This window comes from Carassius gibelio, chromosome B20 (genome assembly GCF_023724105.1).
Source record: "Carassius gibelio isolate Cgi1373 ecotype wild population from Czech Republic chromosome B20, carGib1.2-hapl.c, whole genome shotgun sequence".
NCBI classification, from domain to species: domain Eukaryota; kingdom Metazoa; phylum Chordata; class Actinopteri; order Cypriniformes; family Cyprinidae; genus Carassius; species Carassius gibelio.
In genome coordinates, this window is record NC_068415.1 from 9,846,933 (window position 1) to 9,868,197 (window position 21,265).

General features: G+C 39.5%; 1 pseudogene; it reads left to right on the forward strand.

Annotated features, from left to right (window-relative positions):
• LOC127983515 (NBAS subunit of NRZ tethering complex-like) overlaps positions 1-21,265 on the forward strand; it is a 153,968-nt pseudogene that overhangs the window by 95,064 nt on the left and 37,639 nt on the right.

Sequence of the window (21,265 nt, forward strand, 5' to 3'; positions counted from 1 at the left end):
CTTTTTTTTTTTCATTCTTCAAATTGTTGCAGTGCATTGAGATAATACGCTGAGATTACTTACCTACTCAGAGCTGCATTTATAAGATAGAAAATACAGTAAATCAAGTATTTTAAGTTAACAATAAGTAGTGCTGTCTTAACAAATCATCTTGAAAATGTAACATGATGCAAGTAACTTTTTCTTTATTAATTCATTTCACCAGTTCACCACACATTAAATTGTCAGCGTGATGTAAATATTAAACAAATCATTTGTTAAATATCTTTGCAGAAAAGATGCATGAACTACAATTACATAGTCTATTGTACAAACTTGTTTGGTTATGTGTTCAGAAATAATACTAATAACTCCAAGGCTTTTAGCTGTTTTTGAAGGAGTTATGGTTGAGATGCCTAACTTGATGGTGAAATTGTGATGAAACGATGGGTTTGCTGGAATCACAAGCAGTTCTGTCTTGGCAACGTTGATACATATTACATATATACAGCACACACACATATTATTAATAATGTTAAAAACTGTAATATGTTATTAGATTTTTGATTAAATACATCCTTGCTTAATAAATTAATTAATATTTTTAACAAAATATCTTACTGACCCCAAACTTTTGAATGGCAGTGTATGTCTGGCTGGAATGCTAGAAAACATAACAATGTTTTAGGAACAGCTTTTGAGCCAGGAATGTGCTTATGACGGCATTAAAATCTGCCTCAGTAGGGAGCGCACTATGTTTGGAATTTTGTATGTTTGATGAGCTTGTGCCTCGATTCTCAGCAATCAAACAAATTCTTTTGTTCCTTGTCTTCAGGTGTACTGCCATTGTATGTCTCTCTGTCTTAAGGCATTGTTTTTGTCTCCACACACATATTACTCATTGATTACTGCCAGAGGATGGGGAACATAAAGAGAGAAATGTTTTCCTGGCATGATCTGAAGTTTATGTGTTTGTATTCTTGTCTTTTTTTAGGAGCTCTTGCAGAAGTACAATCACATTTATGACCTGTCCAGATCCGAGCTATCTAAGGTGCGCCATCTGGCCGTCTTAGTGGCCATGGGCAGACAGCCCCTCGAACCAGTCCAGCAGCTGCTCGTAATAAGCGTAGGAACAAGCGACCTGTCGCCAAAGACCATAGTCCTGGACGCAGTGGAGCGAATCATAACTGCTCTCAGGTACGATGAGCTGCAGTTGGCTGATTTCTCTTTGCTGATGTTGTTTTCTTAATATCGCCTTCATTTTCTCTCTGTCAGTTGTATACTCTCACTGGTACTGCTTTCTCTGTCTCTTTTTCCCTCTCTCAGTCTGTGTCTTTATGGCCTATACCTCTATTAACCTGTGTCAGGCTGGATGTGTTTTTGCTTGATTGAGTTAAACACAGCATTGTCCTCTGCCCTGGCCTCTAACCCCTCTCCTTTACAGCTCACTTTCTCTCTTTTTCTTACCTTTCATCTCCTGCTTTTAGGAGGTCACCACCTTCCCTGCTGGCTGGTTCTTAATAACACTGTGTCCTTAGTAATACTAGCCATTCAGAGAGAGCATCTAGTGCTACTAACTTAGATTTCTTGAACCAATCTCTGATTTTCCACCACAACTTGTGAAACTTTTAAAGTTTCAGACCAACTGCCTACTTTTAAGAGCTCAGAGGTGTGGACAAACTGTTACTGTGATTAATAATTTAACTTGGTGTCACATTCAGCAGGTGTTAAGTATTGAATCTAGCAGCTATGCACCCAAATATTTCTCAGAGGATTTTTGTTTAGATCTTCATGTGAGAAAAACATCTCAGGTTACGAATGTAACCATGGTTCCCTGAGTAGGGAATGAGACACTGCGTCCTCTAGGGGATGCAATGGGGAACACCTCGTCTTGACCAGTGCCTAAAGCATATATTGAAAAAACACCAACGAGTTGGCCCGGCGACAGCCTCTGACATCATTACCGGTGCGAGGGAACTTCAAACTGCGTCCTCTAGGGAGCGCTATAGGGAACAGTCTACCCACACCGCCATGCTGAGGGGAGCGCAGTCCAGAATCATGGTGATCACTAAGTACCAACTCTGCCATTTCCATGGAAGATGCCCTTGGGACGTTTAGATTGCTGTCTGTGACCGTACCAATTACGGACAAAAGCCTAAGATACATACCCAACTTAATCGTTAGGGCCTCGCCCCGGGGTAGAGCTGAAGGCTTGAAATCAGGAAAGATTCCTTTAAAGGGATACGGCTAAGAACCTAGCATTTTATACCAAGTCTTGCTTCTCACACAAGGGCTACCGCTGGCTATTGCATAAGCTTGCTGAAGGAGCTGTCTCAACAGATCCCTAGTAGCAACACCCTGTTTAGATAGGTATCCGAGGATACATAGGTGGAGTGGCACCCAAGATGAATGGGGCTTTTACCAACTCAAGAAAGGGCACAAAGCAACCGTGCGAAGCCCTCACCATGTAGAATTTTAGAAAGAATGCAGAATACTAGTGTGTGAACTTACCACAGCGTGGATTTCAGAAAGTGTACAAAGACTTCACGTACACACTTACCACAGCATGGATTTACAAATACTGTTCTAAGGAGGGGCTCTTGTTGCACTCTGATGGAGAAGCTCATAGATGGAATGGTGCATCTCAAAACAGTATGTTTGAGAGTCATCAACTCGATCTGTGGAAATAATGCTGGAATGCTCAGGGGAAAAAACAGAGAACTCAGTCTCATGAGAGGAAAACTCCGATTTCAGTGTAACGCACTAATAGGCGAACATTCTTACCACGAGAATCACCTAAATAGCCCCTCATGTTGAGGGAAGCGATGCTTGATGTATATAAACAAATACACACTGGCTGAATGGAGCCCGAGGAACCAAGGTCTAATCATCTTAAGAAAGGGCACGAGGCGGAGTGTGTAACTGTAACGATAAAGACTTCTTACTCATCAGGAAGAAGGAGGCGGGAACCGGCGCACAATCAAAATCATTTTAATTATTCAAAATAAACACAAAACAGCGCGTCAGCCCCTCACGGCGACTGACGCGCACAAATAAAAACCAAAACATAAAATAATGTCCCAGGCCTGGTCCTCTCTCGTCCTTCACGGTCGTCACTCCGGTTTTATATCCTTCCATCTCCTACGTGGGACTCGATACTAGCGGTGGGGCTCAGGTGTAGCTCATCTCAAATCACTACACCTGGCCTCACTCCTCGTTCCCACGCCTCTCGGCCCCGCCCCACTCGCCACATACCCCCATTGCCCCTCGCAGGCCAGGGGTTACTCCCGAGACTGCGCTCTACTCCCCCCCCCCTTCCCTCCGGGGGAGACCGCTCACGGGGACCTGCGGGAACCTGGGGGTAGGACAGACGAGGCGAGAGAAAAGGAGATGGAAGGAGGAGCGACAGGGACGAGAGAGGGGAGAGAGGAAAAAAAAAAAAAAAAAAAAAAAAAAAAAAAAAAAAAAAAAAAAATCCGGTTCCCAGACGCACTGCTGCTCGGCCCTCCACCGGCTGGGTGATCTCCTCCGCGGTGCCCGGCGGTGGCACTGGACGGCCCTCGGCGGACGGCACGACACTCCTCCGCCGCCCGGTGGACGGCGACGGCTCCTCCGATTTTGGGCAGCGGCAGGAGTCCCCCGTTCCCTGCCCCTCCGGATTCCGTCACGGAGGCGGCAGGCTCCGGCCCCCTGGCGAACGGCGCCGACTCCTCCGCTCCCTCACGGACGGCAGCCGCCCCTCCTTGTCGTGGGCGGTCGGCAGCGAGCTCGTCCGTCCCCGGCAACTCGCTCCAGCCCACCGCCTCGAGCGTCAATGGCGGCACGTACCTCGCCAGCTCGAGGGCACCGCGGATTCACCACAGCGGCGAGGGATCTTCAGCAGCGCGTCCCTCCTTCTCCCGGGCTTCGGCACCACTGTAACGATAAAGACTTCTTACTCATCAGGAAGAAGGAGGCGGGAACCGGCGCACAATCAAAATCATTTTAATTATTCAAAATAAACACAAAACAGCGCGTCAGCCCCTCACGGCGACTGACGCGCACAAATAAAAACCAAAACATAAAATAATGTCCCAGGCCTGGTCCTCTCTCGTCCTTCACGGTCGTCACTCCGGTTTTATATCCTTCCATCTCCTACGTGGGACTCGATACTAGCGGTGGGGCTCAGGTGTAGCTCATCTCAAATCACTACACCTGGCCTCACTCCTCGTTCCCACGCCTCTCGGCCCCGCCCCACTCGCCACAGTAACCCTTACCGTACAGGATTACAGAAAGTGTGCAGTCTTGCATGCACACTCACCACTTACATGGATATTAGAAAGTGCGCACGTCCACACTAACCACCATTTGGTTTTCAGAAAGTACACAGAGCTTAGCATGTGTACCTAAAGGTTCCTAAGCATCGTAGAGGGGCTGAACCGCATGGGAGAGGCAAGCTCAAATTTTACAAACTTCTGATGAGGGGAGCATCACCTGAGGCAGCATATACAAGAAGACTTCTGTAACTGCCACCTCCACTTCCTTGTGGATGCGACAGCACAACTAAGCGACCAGGAGACCCCTCAGGGTGACCTGGCCGGACATCCATGGAATTCCCTGCAGTTCTGTGCCAGGCCTGATGATCAAGGAGGATCCCGCAGAAACCTGTGATCTCAACCGCCTAATACCGGAACATGAAGCCAGATGACTGGTGCTGACGAGTGTTTAGTAAACACTGTAACTGAACACTGTAAATGAAACTCACAGAGTTTATTAGTAGACACATAACCACCAGCAAAGGGAGATTAAGAGAGGACGTCTCCCCCGTATAAATATATCTACAGGGGGCATCCTCTCATAGCCACTTTCGCACATCACCTTGATGTCGGCACAACTCTTATGCCGAAACCGATGGATGTGAGAAGAAAATGGCCTCTTTCTTTTCGATCTCTGTATGGAGAACAGGCACAAATGGAAGGCTCACCTGAGGTGGAGGGCTATGTTCAGAAAGATAATGCTCATTGAGGCAGCCTCACGGTGTCACCTGTTAGCGCACTTTCATGGCAAGTACAACTTTGCCATGGCGCGATCTATAACCTCCAACAGCTCTACATACGCAGAGCAGGAGGATTGAGAAGGCTCAGCCTCAGTTTCTTCACCATCCTCAAATATCTCCTTCTTTTCCTGGGTAAAAACTCAGTAGAGCACACACCTCAGTATCAGAAAGTGTTAAAGATATAACATCATCATCCCGAGGCTCTCTCTCTCGTCCGCCGCCATTACGAGCGTGAAAGGGAAAGTCCCTGTCTAAATATTCAGACATATCCACCTGAAATTCGAGTTCATTCTCCACCGTGCCTCAGTAGTTGCTGGTCCTGAACCGCGGGAAGCAGATGGACGCCTTTTTTTCCTTTTTCTCAAAAAAGAGACCAACGAGAGCTGAGCTTTTTTATTGAAAAAACACTCAAAATGCACGCAGATTGCCTCCTCAAAGACATCGCGTGCGTGCTCTTCACCCAAACAAATGACGCAAAGATCGCGTGTGTCATTGGGTGTCAAATAACACCGACACAGATGCACACATTGTCTAAATGCTTGCTAGTAGTCACCATGATAGACAGAGAAAGATCCCTCTTACCGGTTCTTTGAGATGCACGCTTCAAACAGAACAGTCAGTGAAGACGAAGAAGAGAATGACGTGATCTCTTGATGCCTGTTTATAGTTGCACCGGTAGTGACGTCAGAGGCCGTCGCCGTCCAACTCGTTGGTGTTTTTTCAATGTATGCTTCAGACATGAGTCACGACAAGGTGTTCCCCATAGCGCTCCTAGAGGACGCAGTTCGAAGTTCCCTTGAAAGGGTCAGTAGCATTATGGAGGATGACTATATCAGCCAGTTTTGGATCATTTATCATTTATATGACCCTGGACCACAAAACCTTAAGTCACATGGGTATATTAATAGCAATAGATAACAAAACATTGCATGGGTCAAAAAAAAATATGTTTCTTTTATGCCAAAAATCATTAGAATATTAAGTAAAGATCATTTTCCATAAATATATTATGTGCATTTCCTACCATAAATATATAAAAAAATATGAAGAGTTCAGATGCAAAAAATGCCATCTGAAATTTTCATCTAAAATTAGGATTTTTTTCAGGCTCCTATATTTATGTTCAGTTATTTCACTTTAATAGCCTTTAATAGTTTTTATTAGTAATATGCATTGCTAAGGACTTTTGGACAACTTTAAAGGAGATTTTCTCAATATTTAGATTTTTTACTCCCTCAGATTCAAGATTTCAAATAGTTATATCTCGGCCAAATACTGTCTTATCCTAACAAACCATACACAAATGAAAAGCTGATTTTTAAAATCTCAATATCATATACCGTATTTTCCGGACTTTAAGTTGCACTTTTTTGTCATAGTTTGGCTGGTCCTGCGACTTAAGTCAGGTGCGACTTATTTATCAAAATTAATTTGACATGAACCAAGAGGAAACATTATCGTCTCCAGCCACAAGAGGGCGCTCTATGCTGCTCAGTGATCCTGCAGCCTGACACTGAGTAGCATAGAGCGCCCTCTCGCGGCTGTAGATGGTAATGTTTTCTCTTGTTTCTTGTTTCTAAATAAATGCGACTTATAGTCCAGTGCGACTTATATATGTTTTTTTCCTCGTAATGACGTATTTTTGGACTGATGCGACTTATAGTCCGAAAAATACGGTATCAATGTCAATATCATACATCTCAAGTCACCATAATTTTGTGACATATAAGCCCATTCTTAATTTTAGCATTTTTATATTGCCTAAATTCACCTCTAGCCTTTATGGCCAACATGTCTTTAGTTTTTTTTATTTGAATGTTTTTTAGACAGTGACTACTAGTATTTGAATGGAACCATAGTATGTACTTGTAATATTATTTTGGATGAACTATTCAAAATGAACTATTATGCATTTAAAAATGTTTGTATTTTAAACATTGTGAAACAAAGCATTATAAAATGAAAACTTTTTAAATTTAGTATGGGCTAAAATGTATATCTAAGTTATATTATATAGTATATAAATTTGTATTTTCCATCCGTTGTCAACCATTAAATAATTACCATCTTATCAGATTCAAACAGATCAGTTTATTATTGACACATCCCTACTTTTCATCACTTATTTGTATAATCATTTTTTTGGATAAGCTGAATAGGCCGCTCCAGCGAAATTCTTCGGAAAGATTTTACTTTTTCTTTTCTTCTTCTTCTTCTTCTTCTTCTTCTTCTTTTTTTTTTAAGTAAATCTCCAAGACCATCAAAGAGTGGGACCCCATCTTTCTGCACCTCCTGATTAGTCATCCTGCTTCGTGAGTCTGTGCTGATCAGACATTTCTGCTCAATCCATAATCAAGCAGGATTAGGGAAGTTCTCCTCAATCAGAGAAAACGATGGTCAGAAAAATTAAAATTGATTACAGTTTGTTTTTATTCAAAGGCAGGCTCCCCCTTTTCTCTCTGCTGGAGTGATTCATATTCTAGGTAATTGCTTAAAACTAAAGCGTGTTCCTGTCTTCTGCTGCTAATTACTGGTTTGCAGAGGTGGGCAAATTATTAATTATCAAAGTAATATTTTGGGCACAGGGAATTGTCAAACTATCTTGCAAAGTTTATTTCATCAAACTGCATTCTCGGCTTTCTTACGACCTGTTTTTTTTTTTTTTTGGAAATCTTTTTTTAAAAGTAGGTGGAATCTGTGGTCTACAAAGCTGCTCATGATTGATGTTTATATCTGGGGAGTAAAAGATTATGGTTACGTTTCATGTATAAATAATCCTTTAGAAACACAGTGTTCCTTCAAGGACAACTGGAGTATATATGTGTGTGCGGTTGCCTTTAGTGAATTTTAAAGGAAGGTTTTAAGTTTTTGCAGACTGCGTCATAATATTGATGATGTGTAACGGAGGCCAGCGAGTAGTGCTGTGCAGGTAAACCTCACTCCCCGATCTAATTTAGCCTCCTTGTTAGTGCGTCCGCCTCCCATGCCGAAGACCCGGGTTCTAGCCCCACTCAGAGCGAGTTACTCGGAGCGTCAGAGAGGACCCGGGAGAGAGGGGTTACATATGCTTAAATGCTGCTAAAATATTTAGAAAATGCCTATTGGTTAGAGAGTTTGACTCCTAACCCTGTGGTTGTGGGTTCGAATATCGGGCCAGCAATAACACATTTTAGGTGCCCTTGAGCAAGGCACTGTATCCCCTACTGCTCCCCGGGCGCCACAGCATAACATTTTTTTTTTTTTTTTCGCGTCACCATTCTGTGTCAGCCGTTTATACAACTCACTGTGTCAGTGGCTTTTTTTATTTCTGATTTTAAGAACTTTTATTTTATAGTCTTTTATGCTCCCCAAGGCTGCCTTTATTTGATCAGAATTACAGTAAAAACAGTAATATTGTGGAATGCAATACTATTACAGTTTCAAATAACTGTTTTCTTATATTTTGATATATTTTAAATGTATTTTATTCCTGTGATGGCAAAGCAGAATTTTCAGCAGCCATTAATCCAGTTTTCAGTCTTAATAACTATTTTGTAACTATCATCAGTGTTGAAAACCTTGCTTAATAACATTGTGGAAAAGGTGATACTTTTTTATGGATTATTTGATGAGCATAAAGTAAAAAAAAAAAACAGCATGAATTTAAAATAAATGTAAAATAATTGTTTTACATTTAATTATATATTTAAAAAAAAAAAGTTTACTGACCCCCAAACATTTGAATGGTATGGTAGTTCTGTATGTGGAATATTTTTAGTATTAGTATAATAGAAAAGTAATTGATGTCTTTGTAATCTATGTATGATTGTGTTAATAGCATTACAATCAGAATGTAATATTTTAGATGATTGAAGGAGAACTAATTCATGTTGGAATTAAAAACAAACCCTCTAAACTTATTATAACAGGAGTACCAGAGCAATTCTTTGAATTTAACACTACATGAACATTTTAATGATGCTGTAGCAATAAAACGGGCTGCTGTGCAGATTACAACAAGAGCGAAGCAGAAAAATGTGTCCCAACTAAGGGCTCTGCTAATTAAAGTCTGAAAATAAATCACTTATTGTTTTATACAGCACATCCGCTGACTGTGATTTGATACAGTTGTGGGAATCCAGCTGAAGTAAATAATATTATATATTCTACAAAAGATGTTGAAACATGAATGTTTTGGAAGCAACACAACAGAAATGTGTCATTCCCAACGAAGCATCGCTCATGTTATATTAACCTCTTAACCAAAGAGAGAAGGTGAAGTCTAACATACAACTACAGCACTGAAGGAAACTGCAAAATAGAGCATTTGTTGACATCATGGAGAAGAAGATGCCTCTGAAGAGACCACAGATTATTTAATAACAGACTGACAAAGTGTTCACTGCAGCAGTAGGAATGGAATAAGAAAATGTTGGTGTAAAAATACAAAGCAATTATTAATAGAAACATAATTAGGCGGTGCAGCCTCATGCATAAAAGCATAACACAAACACCTTTAATGGAGGGAGACAGACAAGGCCAGGGGAGAAGGGAGGAGCCCTGCAGCTAAAACATCAGCAGAAGAGCATTAAGATTGCTCAGTGTGAAAATCGCAACCTTCAGTGTACACACACACACACAAAGTTTGCAGCCATAAAGCCACTTAAAAGCCTCAAGACACTGAATCCAAACTCAAGCTGTGTGTATGTGTGTGTGTTTGTTTTCAGCGGTGACAAGGACACGTTGAAAGATTACGCAGACCCCTTGAAGGTGCTGGAAGGTAATGTTGCAGCAGTGCACACTAATGTTCAGAGCTGGTGTTTCCTTTGGTGCAGTGTTCCCCTTTTGCTATTATTGAAACATAGTATTGTACGTTTGACCTCACACAAAGGGATAAGTTTGTAGTATAAAGTCATATGAGGTATGCTTTAGTGTAAAACATTAAAGAATAAATGATATGTTGGGTATGAATTACAGGCATTTTTCTGCTATTAAATGGAATTGTTTGGCACAGCATATAGCAGAAGCAGTATTAGCTCGATAAAAGAAAGCTAACAGTAATGACTACAGTAAGCAATTGTTTTGACATGTGAAAATGGTTTGTTAGCCAAACAATCTTAAATTGATATACGATCAGATGTCCATATAACACCTTTTTATTGGTGCTTCACACAAGACTTATCCAATCAGATTTTTTTAGAGCCAAATTTGATCATTTTAAACATTGTGGAACAAAGTAACATTATAAAATTACAATTAAGAAGATGCATTTAAAATTATATATTTGAGCACTATTTCTGAGTAAATAATCAAATGCATTCACAATTTGGACAGTTTTTATGTTACATTTTGTAAATTACCTAATTTGTGATTTACTTTGTGGATTGTCTTTAAAAAAAAAACTTAGTTATATTGTTGTCTCAAAATAAAAATAGAAAACAATTAAAAAATGATGATTTGGTGCTAAATAAGCATTTATTATTACTAATATTTATTATATTGTGATGCATAATAGGTTTTAGAAAACCGTGATAGTTTTAATTTTTTTATTTTTTGATGATGATTTTTGATCAAAAGAACAGCATTTATTAGAAATTATTTGTAACTTTATAGATATATTTACCATCAACTCAATACCCTCAATCCCTATCAAGTGATTTTATTTTGTTTTGTAAAAATCTTTGGGGGAAAAAAATGCTATGTATGATCTGTAATATATCTGTACATACATTTTTATTTCCTGATTTTATATAAGCTAATATTAATTTATTTCAGGGGGAATATGGTAACATCAGAGAACATGTTGGCATGGTTACAACCCTTTTGTGGCAATGATTCTAAACTTGTACGACACAGAATTGAGGTCCTGCAGATCCTAGAACATTCATTCAGCGTCAGCGATCAAGACATCCACCTACTGGTGTTCTTCAGAAGCCAAGCCGTTCTGTAAGCCTGCTGGCCAAACAGAAAGGTGAAAAATATGCATATACCCACACTGGCATAAAACATGATTTACACTTCACACATAAATATTATTACATTCCCACATCTCTGACTCAGTATTAGCTTATTTCCTCTGTGAGGCACTGTGAATGTAATCTCATTTTACAGCTCAGCCCTTTGCGAGTTAGCATGTGCTTAGAATTGCTTGACTGTTCTCACACATACTGTGTGTGTGTGTGTGTATGTGTGTGTGTGTGTGTGTGTGTGTGAAGGAATGAGATGTATTTGGTTCAGGGATTACCAATTGCCTACTTAACCATGCTCTTTGGCCTCACCTCATGTTGCTTTGGGGGTGCGAGCATGTCATTCTGCCGTTTTATGTGGTGTACTCTGTCTCTCCGTATGTACCCGAGAAGCAGGAGTAAATTCAAGAGTTGAATAAATGGAAGAACTAAGAAACTCTTCTGTCTAAATATGTCAGTGTTTTTCACAGGAGAATGACCTGATTTTCCTTGGTAAACTTTTAGTTTACAAAAGTCAAAGACATCATAAATATACTAGATCAACATATGTTTCTGAAGCTCAATTGGTAGAGCATTGCACTATCAAGCGTAAGGTTGGGGGTTCGATTCCCTGGGAACACATGATTGATAGCTTGATTGCACTTTCTGTCGCTTGTTAAATGCATAAATTTAATTTAATAATTAAATTAGAATGTTTATTGCCACTCAGAACTGCCTACAGTTGTGGGAGCTTGTTTATACATTTTCTGAAGAGAAATTATTAAAATGTTTTTCTTAATGTTTAAAAGAAGAAATGAGGCTTTGTTTGTTTAACAAAGAAGCTAATCTCTAAATGAGTGGACAGATGGATAGATAGATAGATAGATAGATAGATAGATAGATAGATAGATAGATAGATAGATAGATAGATAGATAGATAGATAGATAGATAGATAGATAGATAGATAGATAGATAGATGCATGCATGAACAGAAGCATGGATGAATAGACAAGAATCAAAGACTTTGCTAATTAATATAACTCCTAATAGCTCTTTAGTTAGTTTTCTGACATAAGGTGAAGAGTCACCTCATCTTACTCAACACACATTACAAAAATACATGCTTTGATTCCATTTTCCACCAAATTACATAATCCATTCTTTCACTTAACTTTAATCATGCAAATGAATATTTATATAAGCAGACGCCATCAGCTGTTTGGTTTCACTTTAAGAGGATTACTCCACCAATTGTTTAATAGAATAATTAAATACAACTTTCAAACTTCAGGGATTTAAAAGCAAAAGAGCCCCTCAAGATTTCTCTAAGTAGTTCCAGTTTCCTATCAGTCCTTGATTAGCGTTATTTAGTGGAAAACACCAGAATACCAAGCTTATGGTTGGAAAGAGCTATTTTTGGCATGTTGCAGATTTGGAATTGACTAGTTCAGAACATTAAGGATGAAGTCTAACCTTTAATTCCACTGTTTATCCTTTCACTTCTCTTTAAAATAGTCTCAGTTGGGGCTTTCTTTCCTATTGCTTGGCTGTATCCCTACGTCGGGTCTCCAGTGTTGGCAATAGCTTTATTTTCCTTAATGAAATGAATTAATTGTGTCTTTTTTCTGTGATCTGAAAATGAAGGGAAATGAGGGGAGTTGTAATGAGAAGTCATGCCCTGAAGGAGGAGGAGTAATTAAAATGAACAGATTGAGGGAAGGGAAAGAGGATTGGCTCTATTTCACCAAGATGTGAAGGCCGCGTACTCAGATGCCTAAATCCTGATTGGGAGCACTGAGCCGGGCCTGTGCGCCCTGAGCTATGGGCATCAGGCCACGTGTCTGCTGAGAAGCAGACACTGGTTTACAACATGAGCCACGGAGTCTGGTTAGCCCCAGGTGTACGTGTGTCTTCATTTATGTCGATACCTGGGTACTTTTGCTTCTCTCTGTTTTTGTACTGTGCTCGTTCATGCCCACAGGATTGTGTGCGTGTTTCTCTGTTAATATAACACTTCTACCCCCTGTATCCCAAACTAATCATCTCCTAACTCACACACCGGCCCATTCTACCCAGCACCATAGCAACCGCGACTTTACTTGTGCCAAACAGGAGCTGCATTTCAGGTCTTGCATCTGTTTGTTCTGTTTGCTGAGCATTATATTCTCTGTTGTTGTTTACTTGTGCTGCGTTGCGGTGGTGTTTATCTCCCTGATGTATGAGGTAGCATTGTTGAACTTTATCAAAGCATAATAGGGGGGAGGCCTTTCAAATTCACTAAGAGGAAACGTCAAAGCTTATAGTAAGAGAAAGAAGCAGCGCAAGTGAGCAATGAAAAGCACTGATTGAGTTGTCTGATTGAGGAAATGACTTTGATCGCAGACAGAATGAGAGTGGTTGGACTTTTTGTCTCGTTCAGTAACTGTCAGTGGAACGTGATAACTCTTTCAATTACATTCATCAGGTTTAATTGCTGAAGGGCTTCCCTTTAAAATGACACATAATTACTTACCCTCAGCAGAAATCATTGTAGGTGTAGAGAATTTCTGTAGAGATGTGTGTATTTTTTGCTGCCTTGTTGAGGTTGCACTTTTTCCTTCGTTTTCATGAATTGCCTTGACAGTCGACTCAACTGCTTGTTCCCCCCCTGGACGCTCAAACCAGGCCAATCCTGTACATAAGAACTTCGAGTTTATTCTAGTGAACTGCTAGACCCAGGCACAAATGTGAATTTGGTTCAATTATAACTAATAGCTACTAGCTACTCTTTATTGCGAATGCCAAATGTAAACCATATTGTGAATGATGAATATTGTACTAATTATTAATTCTATAATTAAAAAAAAAATTACTTTTAGTATTTATTTAACAAAATTAATTTCAATTTCTACATATACCAACATGTTTTAGTATTTGCAGCTGTATAAATCAAAATGAGTTTATATATTTTAAATGAACATGAATAAAAAAAATTAGGGGTTGACCAAATATCAGTCTAATCGATATTAAACATGTTTATGTTTATCGATATAGGTCATTTCTAAAATCAATTTTCCCATAAAATTATTTAAAAGCATTTCATTTCAAGTTTTTCCAGAGCCCTTGTTATTCTTTATTTTGACATTCATTTTCATTTTTACACCATACATGTTCATTGATTAAAATGATAGTTTATCGCTCTACTTGATCTGTATAATCAAAGTCGGCATCAGCCCTGAAAAACACATATTGGTCGCCCCCCTGTTAAAAATGGACAATAGTATATTTTTAAATTAACATAAATGATTAAATCATGTTTAAAAAATGTGTTTATTGTTAGATTATCATACCAGTAATACATAAACTCATTGAAACATAACATTATAAAAGTGTTAACAAATAATTATATTATATTTGATAGCAAAGAGATTGATTGATGCATTTGTCTGTTGCTTTTTCTATCATTGATTGTCCTATTATTGATTTTCCCATCAAAAAAGTGGCACCCAATCTGTGGTGAGGTATTTGTTGGATCTAGTAGGGACATAATTATGGGTTATAATGAATAATACTATCTTTTTACGCATTGCATTGCACAGTGCCATGTAAACATGAAACCATGTCTGCATTTGTGATCTGAGAAATGAGAAAACAATAAGCGCTAATCCACACCGCTCAAAACGTTTGAATCATCAGTGGCAAATTCTTTAAATATGAAAACTTACAGGCCGTGAGTCAGAACAGCCAGCATTGTAGGCTACACTCCCAGGTTATGGAAACAGTCCTCAGTAAAATGCATTGCACACACGAGAATATTGGGGATGAACTGTTAGGGAACAGTGTTGTAAATACAACTTAACCACTGATTTCTAGTTGTGTCCTCATTTGGAAGGTCAAACAAAGTATTTTTGCTTTCGTAACCAAACTCATAGCATCTCCACGACATGGTGGCGGCAGTAACTACACTACAGCAAGAATAAAAGTTAAAGTGCCTTCTTTCTTTGTGTGAACATGTGGGTGTTGTTATGCAAATCTTCCCACACAGTGACGTAGACATTTGGAGGTATATTGTATCTTTTCAGTGGTGAGTTTAAAATATTCTCGAGGTTTTTTTTTTAAGCATTATTTTATAACGTTTCCCTTTTCTGTTTCCATGGAGATGCGTCATTCTTGTCTTGTGACACAACGTGGCCAAAATAACACTGTATGACAGATGGATTGCTTTTATTTCGTTTTTCCTTTTTTATTTGAAATATTGACAAACTTGCATACCATGTCATGAACAATCAGATAATCCGATTCACAAATATGTGTAAATGAGTGTGTTTTCTTGTTTAAAATCTTTCTAAATTATCTTGAGTGTGATCTATAATGTGAGATGGGCGCCACCATGTTTGTTCACGCTACAGTTCAGAGAGTCCTGTCAGTTGGATTTACAGTAGGTGAATTTATCAATTTCTCAGGAAATAGAAATATTATGTGGCCAGTGAACTGTGAGAAGAATAGAGTGAACTTTACAGTTACTTGCACTATGTGGATTATTAATGTTGCTTCCATAGAAATATGTGTTTATTTTACAAACCCTAAATGTATTGTTTTACTAGTACTTATGTGTATTCAAATGTCTGAAACCTAAAATTTGCCTTATTTGATTAAGAACACTGCATAGTTGTGATAATATGCAAGGGCAGTGCCTGTCTCTCTATGGCTTAGCACCAGCTAAAGTGTGAAAGCACAATTTGAATTGTGCACAGTGACGTCACCGAACGTCCTACAGTAAATCCCATATGGGGGACTGTACTCCCAGGGACACAGAAATAAAAATCCCATATGTGGGACCAAACTGCTCAAAGGGTTAAACAAGGCATTTTAGGAGGGAGTAGACAAGACTTAACTTTAAAATAGAATATCTTTTTGGGTTTGAGATTTAGTTTTTGCAACTTTAAAGATCTTAGCTATTCACAAAAAGCTTGTAACATTGCAAAGAGAAAGGAAAACTTGAAATCACATCATATGACCCCTTTAAGTTGCACTGACGATAGTGATTTGTGTTGTTTAATAAGCTGCTTTTGAATGTCTTATTTGATGTATTACGAGCTTCTCCAAAACAACTTATTAATGTTGCAAATTTCCCCATAAATGTAATTTACCTCACCAAATGTTTTCCTAAAAGGAATTTGATTGAAATGACTTGCATTATCTGCATTTCCCTGGCAATTTCTGCCTGTGTTATGCAAACGATCTCTACCCATTTGGCATTGCAATGACTTGTGTTCAGATTCTCATCCCGGTGGCACATGGACGTGGATTTTTCGTCTCTTAATTTTAGCCATCCGTCTTAGCCTAACGGCAACAAAATGTCACAATCCCTATGAGTACTTACTGTTCGCTTGGCAAAGGACAGCAGCTTTGTCAGTCTGAATTGAGAATCTTTATTTGGCAGCTATCCGTGTCCCAGACTCCCTTGTTTACTTGTATTGTGAAGTAGTTATTGATGTAATGAGTGCAAATGAATTTGAGGATGCTGGCGTGCATGTACATGTGTGTTTGGGATCAGACATGGAATGTTATCATTGCCATGGTCCCTTGACTTGATAATCTGGACTCATTTGTCATTTTAAGAAGCCATCAGTGTTTAGGTTAAATGGGGAGGGTGTGTGTATGTGTGTATGCGTTTTGTGTGTGTTTAACCGTAGACAAGCTTAATGACTAGGGTTAATGTGGTCATTAAAACAAGGTCTTCGTTTCCCCCCGGAGTGCATGCTTTAATATGCCCATGTTTAGCAGTGCCATTTTAATGTCTTTATCCATTGTGTGTATGTGGGCTTGCATGGTTGTGTATTTGGTTGTTTGTTGATTACAGAGAAAGAGCTAAATGCCCAACATTCAAACCTCTCTGTTAGTTACTAGTAAATTAGTGAGGTTTGCCTAGTTCTTCTAGATTTTTTCAGATTATATTACTATATAGCAATGTTTTTTAAAGAAATCTCTTATGGTCACCAGTGCTTCATTTGTATGATCTGAATCACAAAACAAACTTTTAAAACAACATATTTCTATTTTGATGTATTTTAAAATGTAATTTATTCCTGTCAAAGCAAAGCTGAATTTTTAGCACCGTTACTGCAGTCTTCAGTGTCACATGATCCTTCAGAAATCATCCTAGTATGCTTATTTGGTGCTTAAGAAACATTTATTGTCATCAATGTTGAAAACAGTTGTGCTTAATATTTATTATATTTTCTGACTGAAAAATATCTCACACACATTGTGTGTCTTCAAAATGTCAACGTGATGTGACATCAGACCCACTGGCAGTGTGTCAGCTCGACTCTGTCACGAGCACTCTCGTCTTTCACACATGTCATTCTCTTCTGTCAGTAGCTCCGCCTCTCTGGCACAGCCCCGGGCCATGCTTGCATCATCTCCCACTTCACAGGCTTCAAGTGTCAGTAAATTTCACTTGCTGTACTCTCCTGCATTAACTTCCTAAGGTCTTTGTAAGAGTTCCTCTTCTAATTCCTTGAAATTCCTCTCATTTCTAGCATTCTATTTTTGTTGACTTTATATCAAAAATCCCTTTCAAGAAAAGTCAGTTTACTCACGGGCATATTTGCAGCATTGCATACTTCGGGCATGCACACCCTATTGCTATCTATTTGAATAAATCTCAAAAACTAATTGCCAAATTCACCTTGAAATGACATGTATCAAATCAGCAATAACATTTGACAAACACTTTAATTGTTTTTTCTTATCCTCAAATATCATTAAAAAGTATATTTTAGGTTTGTACAGCCAATTTTTGTGATTAGCCGTTTTAATTAGTATGTGGGATTCACTGTGCACTACAGTTGCTTTTAATAATAGTAATATAAAATGTCCTGCTACATAATTATATAAGAGTCTATGATTGTATTGGTGAAGGAAGATATACTATCAGATCTGGCTAGTAACTGATTGCATGTAATCTGGATTAAGTAATTAGATTTCTTTACTTTTAGATTACAGTTACTTTACGGACCCCAGTTTAGGAAACCTTGACATAATGTAATATTTTAATGCAATTCATGTTGTCAATTACAATAAATCAAATTATATCAATATGGTACAGGATACCCTATTTTAATTATTGTGATAGACAAGTTAGGTTAAAAGTAGTAATCTAAATGTAATCAAAATGTGTAATGTAATGGAACATGTTGCTAACTGCAACTTGTGTTGTGTAATTTGGTATCAGTAATGGATTAAAACTAGTCTCTTACTGTTTCTACCATATTAAGCAATGGAAAATAGTAGTATGCCATTATGCTATTCAGAGTTCAGACATAGTTTTGTGGAAGTGAATTTTAATTTTGACATTTTTATAGAAACAATGCTTCTAGAAGGGAAACTGTAGTCAGGGGAATTAGATAAGAGTTCAGAGGAGGATGTTGAATAAAGTGTGATGGAGGCAATCACAGTGTGTTGAAAAAGGTTACACAAGGAGCTTTCAGGAGAAGGTACAATGTGATTCAGGGCCTGCAACAACATTCCTGTCAATTGAGAAGCTCACAAGACCAGAGGGTGCACTATTTTTAATTTCCACCTTGTCGGGGCTCCATGGGTGTGGTCTTTCTCCCAACGGGCTATGCAGCATTATGTCACCAAAAATGAGCAGGAATACAAGGTCTGAGAGCATTTTGGAATGAAAAAAAAAGTGTTGTTCCAGGTTTTCACCGTACTCCAAAAGTCATAGAGCAATAGTTTGTGGTTGTTTCAGTAACGAAAATGGCTTGTGATCCAGGAGCATGTCCTACTTGCATACATGACATTAAGCAGGTCTGAGTTCAGGTTTCCAGAGGTTTGAGTTCAGTGTCTTAAAGGTGACTCACCTTTGACGTAATGTTCTCAGGAATTGAGAGCACACTGACCCTGGGCTATATACAGTATGGAAACTGCTTTACCTGTGACAGATTTATGCCAGCGCTGAGAAGATACACTGGGATTTATGTGCACCTCATCACACAAAATTTGCAGAACAACAGTAAATGCAACCACACCTCAAGGCTATAATCAACAGACTTTGTCCTCATCATCTCTTATAAATCTGTTTGCTTCATTCAAAACAGTAAATCATTTGTTACATCTGAATGACCTTAGTGAATTACTTTGTTCAGACTTAATTTAAATAAATCTGATCAACAGGTGTTTGACAGATTCAGTCCTTGCACCTGTGTTTAATATCAAAATCAAAGTCTACTTTATTGTCAATTATTCCACATGTACAGCAAGTACATACAGAGAATTTAAATTGTGTTACTCTCAGGCCCTTGGTGCATACAGATAACACTAACAGTAGAGCATAAAAATACAGATAGATACAGATTAAATATAAAATACACCTATAGAAATAAGTGCATGTTTAAAATATATATAATAAAGCAAACCAGTGAATTAAACAAACCGTGCAGATAAAATGATTGTAGTGCAAAAGAGCTTATTCAGTCTGATTAAAGTGATAAACAGCTCAGAGTGCAGTTCTTTATTTAAACTGATGGAAGAGGTAGTTGAATGAGGTCAGTTCACTGCTTAATGAAGTACCAGTGCTGCACAAAATGTCTGGTGCAAGTCACAGTTTGTTATTGGGAGGGTGGAGTGGAAGGACCTGGGGATGTGGAATCTGGAAGGGGGGGGGGGGGGGGTTCAGAGTTCAATGGTGCCTGGGGCAAGGGGGGGGGGGGTGTTCATGAATGATGAATAAAGCTGTCCTTCAGTCTGCTGGTCCTAGTTCAGAAACTCAGCAGTCTCCTCTATGATCACTCTCTTCACAATTGTACCATTGAAAGACAGAGGAGCATTTTGAGTGTGCACTCTCCTGTAGTCAACTACAAACTCCTTGGTCTTCTCCACATTCAGAGAGAGATTGTTGTCACTGCACCACCCGGCCCGACCCGTACTGCCTGAGGTCTTTCAGTCAGAAAGTCCAACAGCCATTTGCACAGCGAAGTGTTGAGCCCCAGCTGGACCAGTTTGTGAATGTGCTGTTGAGGGATGATTGGGTTGAATGCTGAACTGAAGTCTATGAACAGCATTCTGATGTATGTGTATTTTTTTTGTGAAGATGTGTGCGTGTTGAGTGGAGGACAGTGGCGATGATGTCATCGGTAGAGCCGTTAGACCGATATGCAAAATCGAAGGGATCTGGACTTGATGTGGTGCATGTCTAGCTGCTCAAAGCATTTTGTGAGAATAGGAGTAAGTGCAACTGGATGGTAGTCATTAAAGCAAGATGGAGACTGCTGATTGGGACTGGAATAATGGTGGTAGCTTTGAAGCATGTGGGGACAACAGTCTGACTTAGTGAGATATTGAAAATGTCTGTGAAGACATCAGTCAAGTCCACTGCACAGTCTCTCAGTACATGCCCAGGAATGTTGTCAGGACCCGGAGCTTTGCATGAGTTGATCCTGCTGAGGGATCTCCTCATGCTATCCTAGGACAGAATCGTCACCTTGTCACCAGGAGCAGGGGGGAGTCTTCTGTGCAGTGGTGCTGTTTTGTTCCTCAAAGCGAGAGAAGGTGGCGTTCAGAAGGGAGATGGTGATGTCACACGTCCGCGATGGGGGATTGTCCATAATAGTTTGTATCCCCTGCCTCAGGCTCAGAGTGTCTCTGCGGTCACTGAATTGATGGGCTATCCTTCTGGAGTACTGTCTCTTAGCCTCTCTGATGCTTCAGGATAGGTAGGCCCTAGTTTTCTTCAGGCCCACCGCATCTCAATCTCTGAAGTCAGCATTCCACAAATTTCAGACCTCCCCTGTCATCCGAGGCTTCTGGTTGGCCTGGACAGTGATGGTCTTTGTGACTGTTACATCAATACACTTGGTGATGTAGGCAGTGACAGTCACTGAGTACTCTTGGAGGTCTGTGGTGTTATTGTATGTGGCAGCCTGCTTAAACATATTACAGTCAGTGGTGCCAAAACCTCTGACGACCCTTCCAGCCACACTTGTATTTGTTTGTGAACTGGTTTGGCGAGGGGCCTTGTAAGCTCCTCTCTGGGTGGTGTAAATAAAGTACAGAGTGTTGTTTCCCCATGTTGGAAAGTCTATGTGTTGGTGTATTTTTGGGAACACAATTTTTAAGTCTGCATAATTGAAATCCCCTTCTAAGATGAGAAATGCCATCAGGGTGGGCTGTCTGCTGCTCACTGATGTGCTGGTACAGTTCATTAGTGGAGCTGGGAGGGATGTATATAGCAACGAGCAGTTTGGCTGTATATTCCCTCAGTAGATAGAATGACCGGCACTTAATAATCATAAACTCCACCAGGGGTGAGCATTGTTTGCAGACCACAACAGGGCT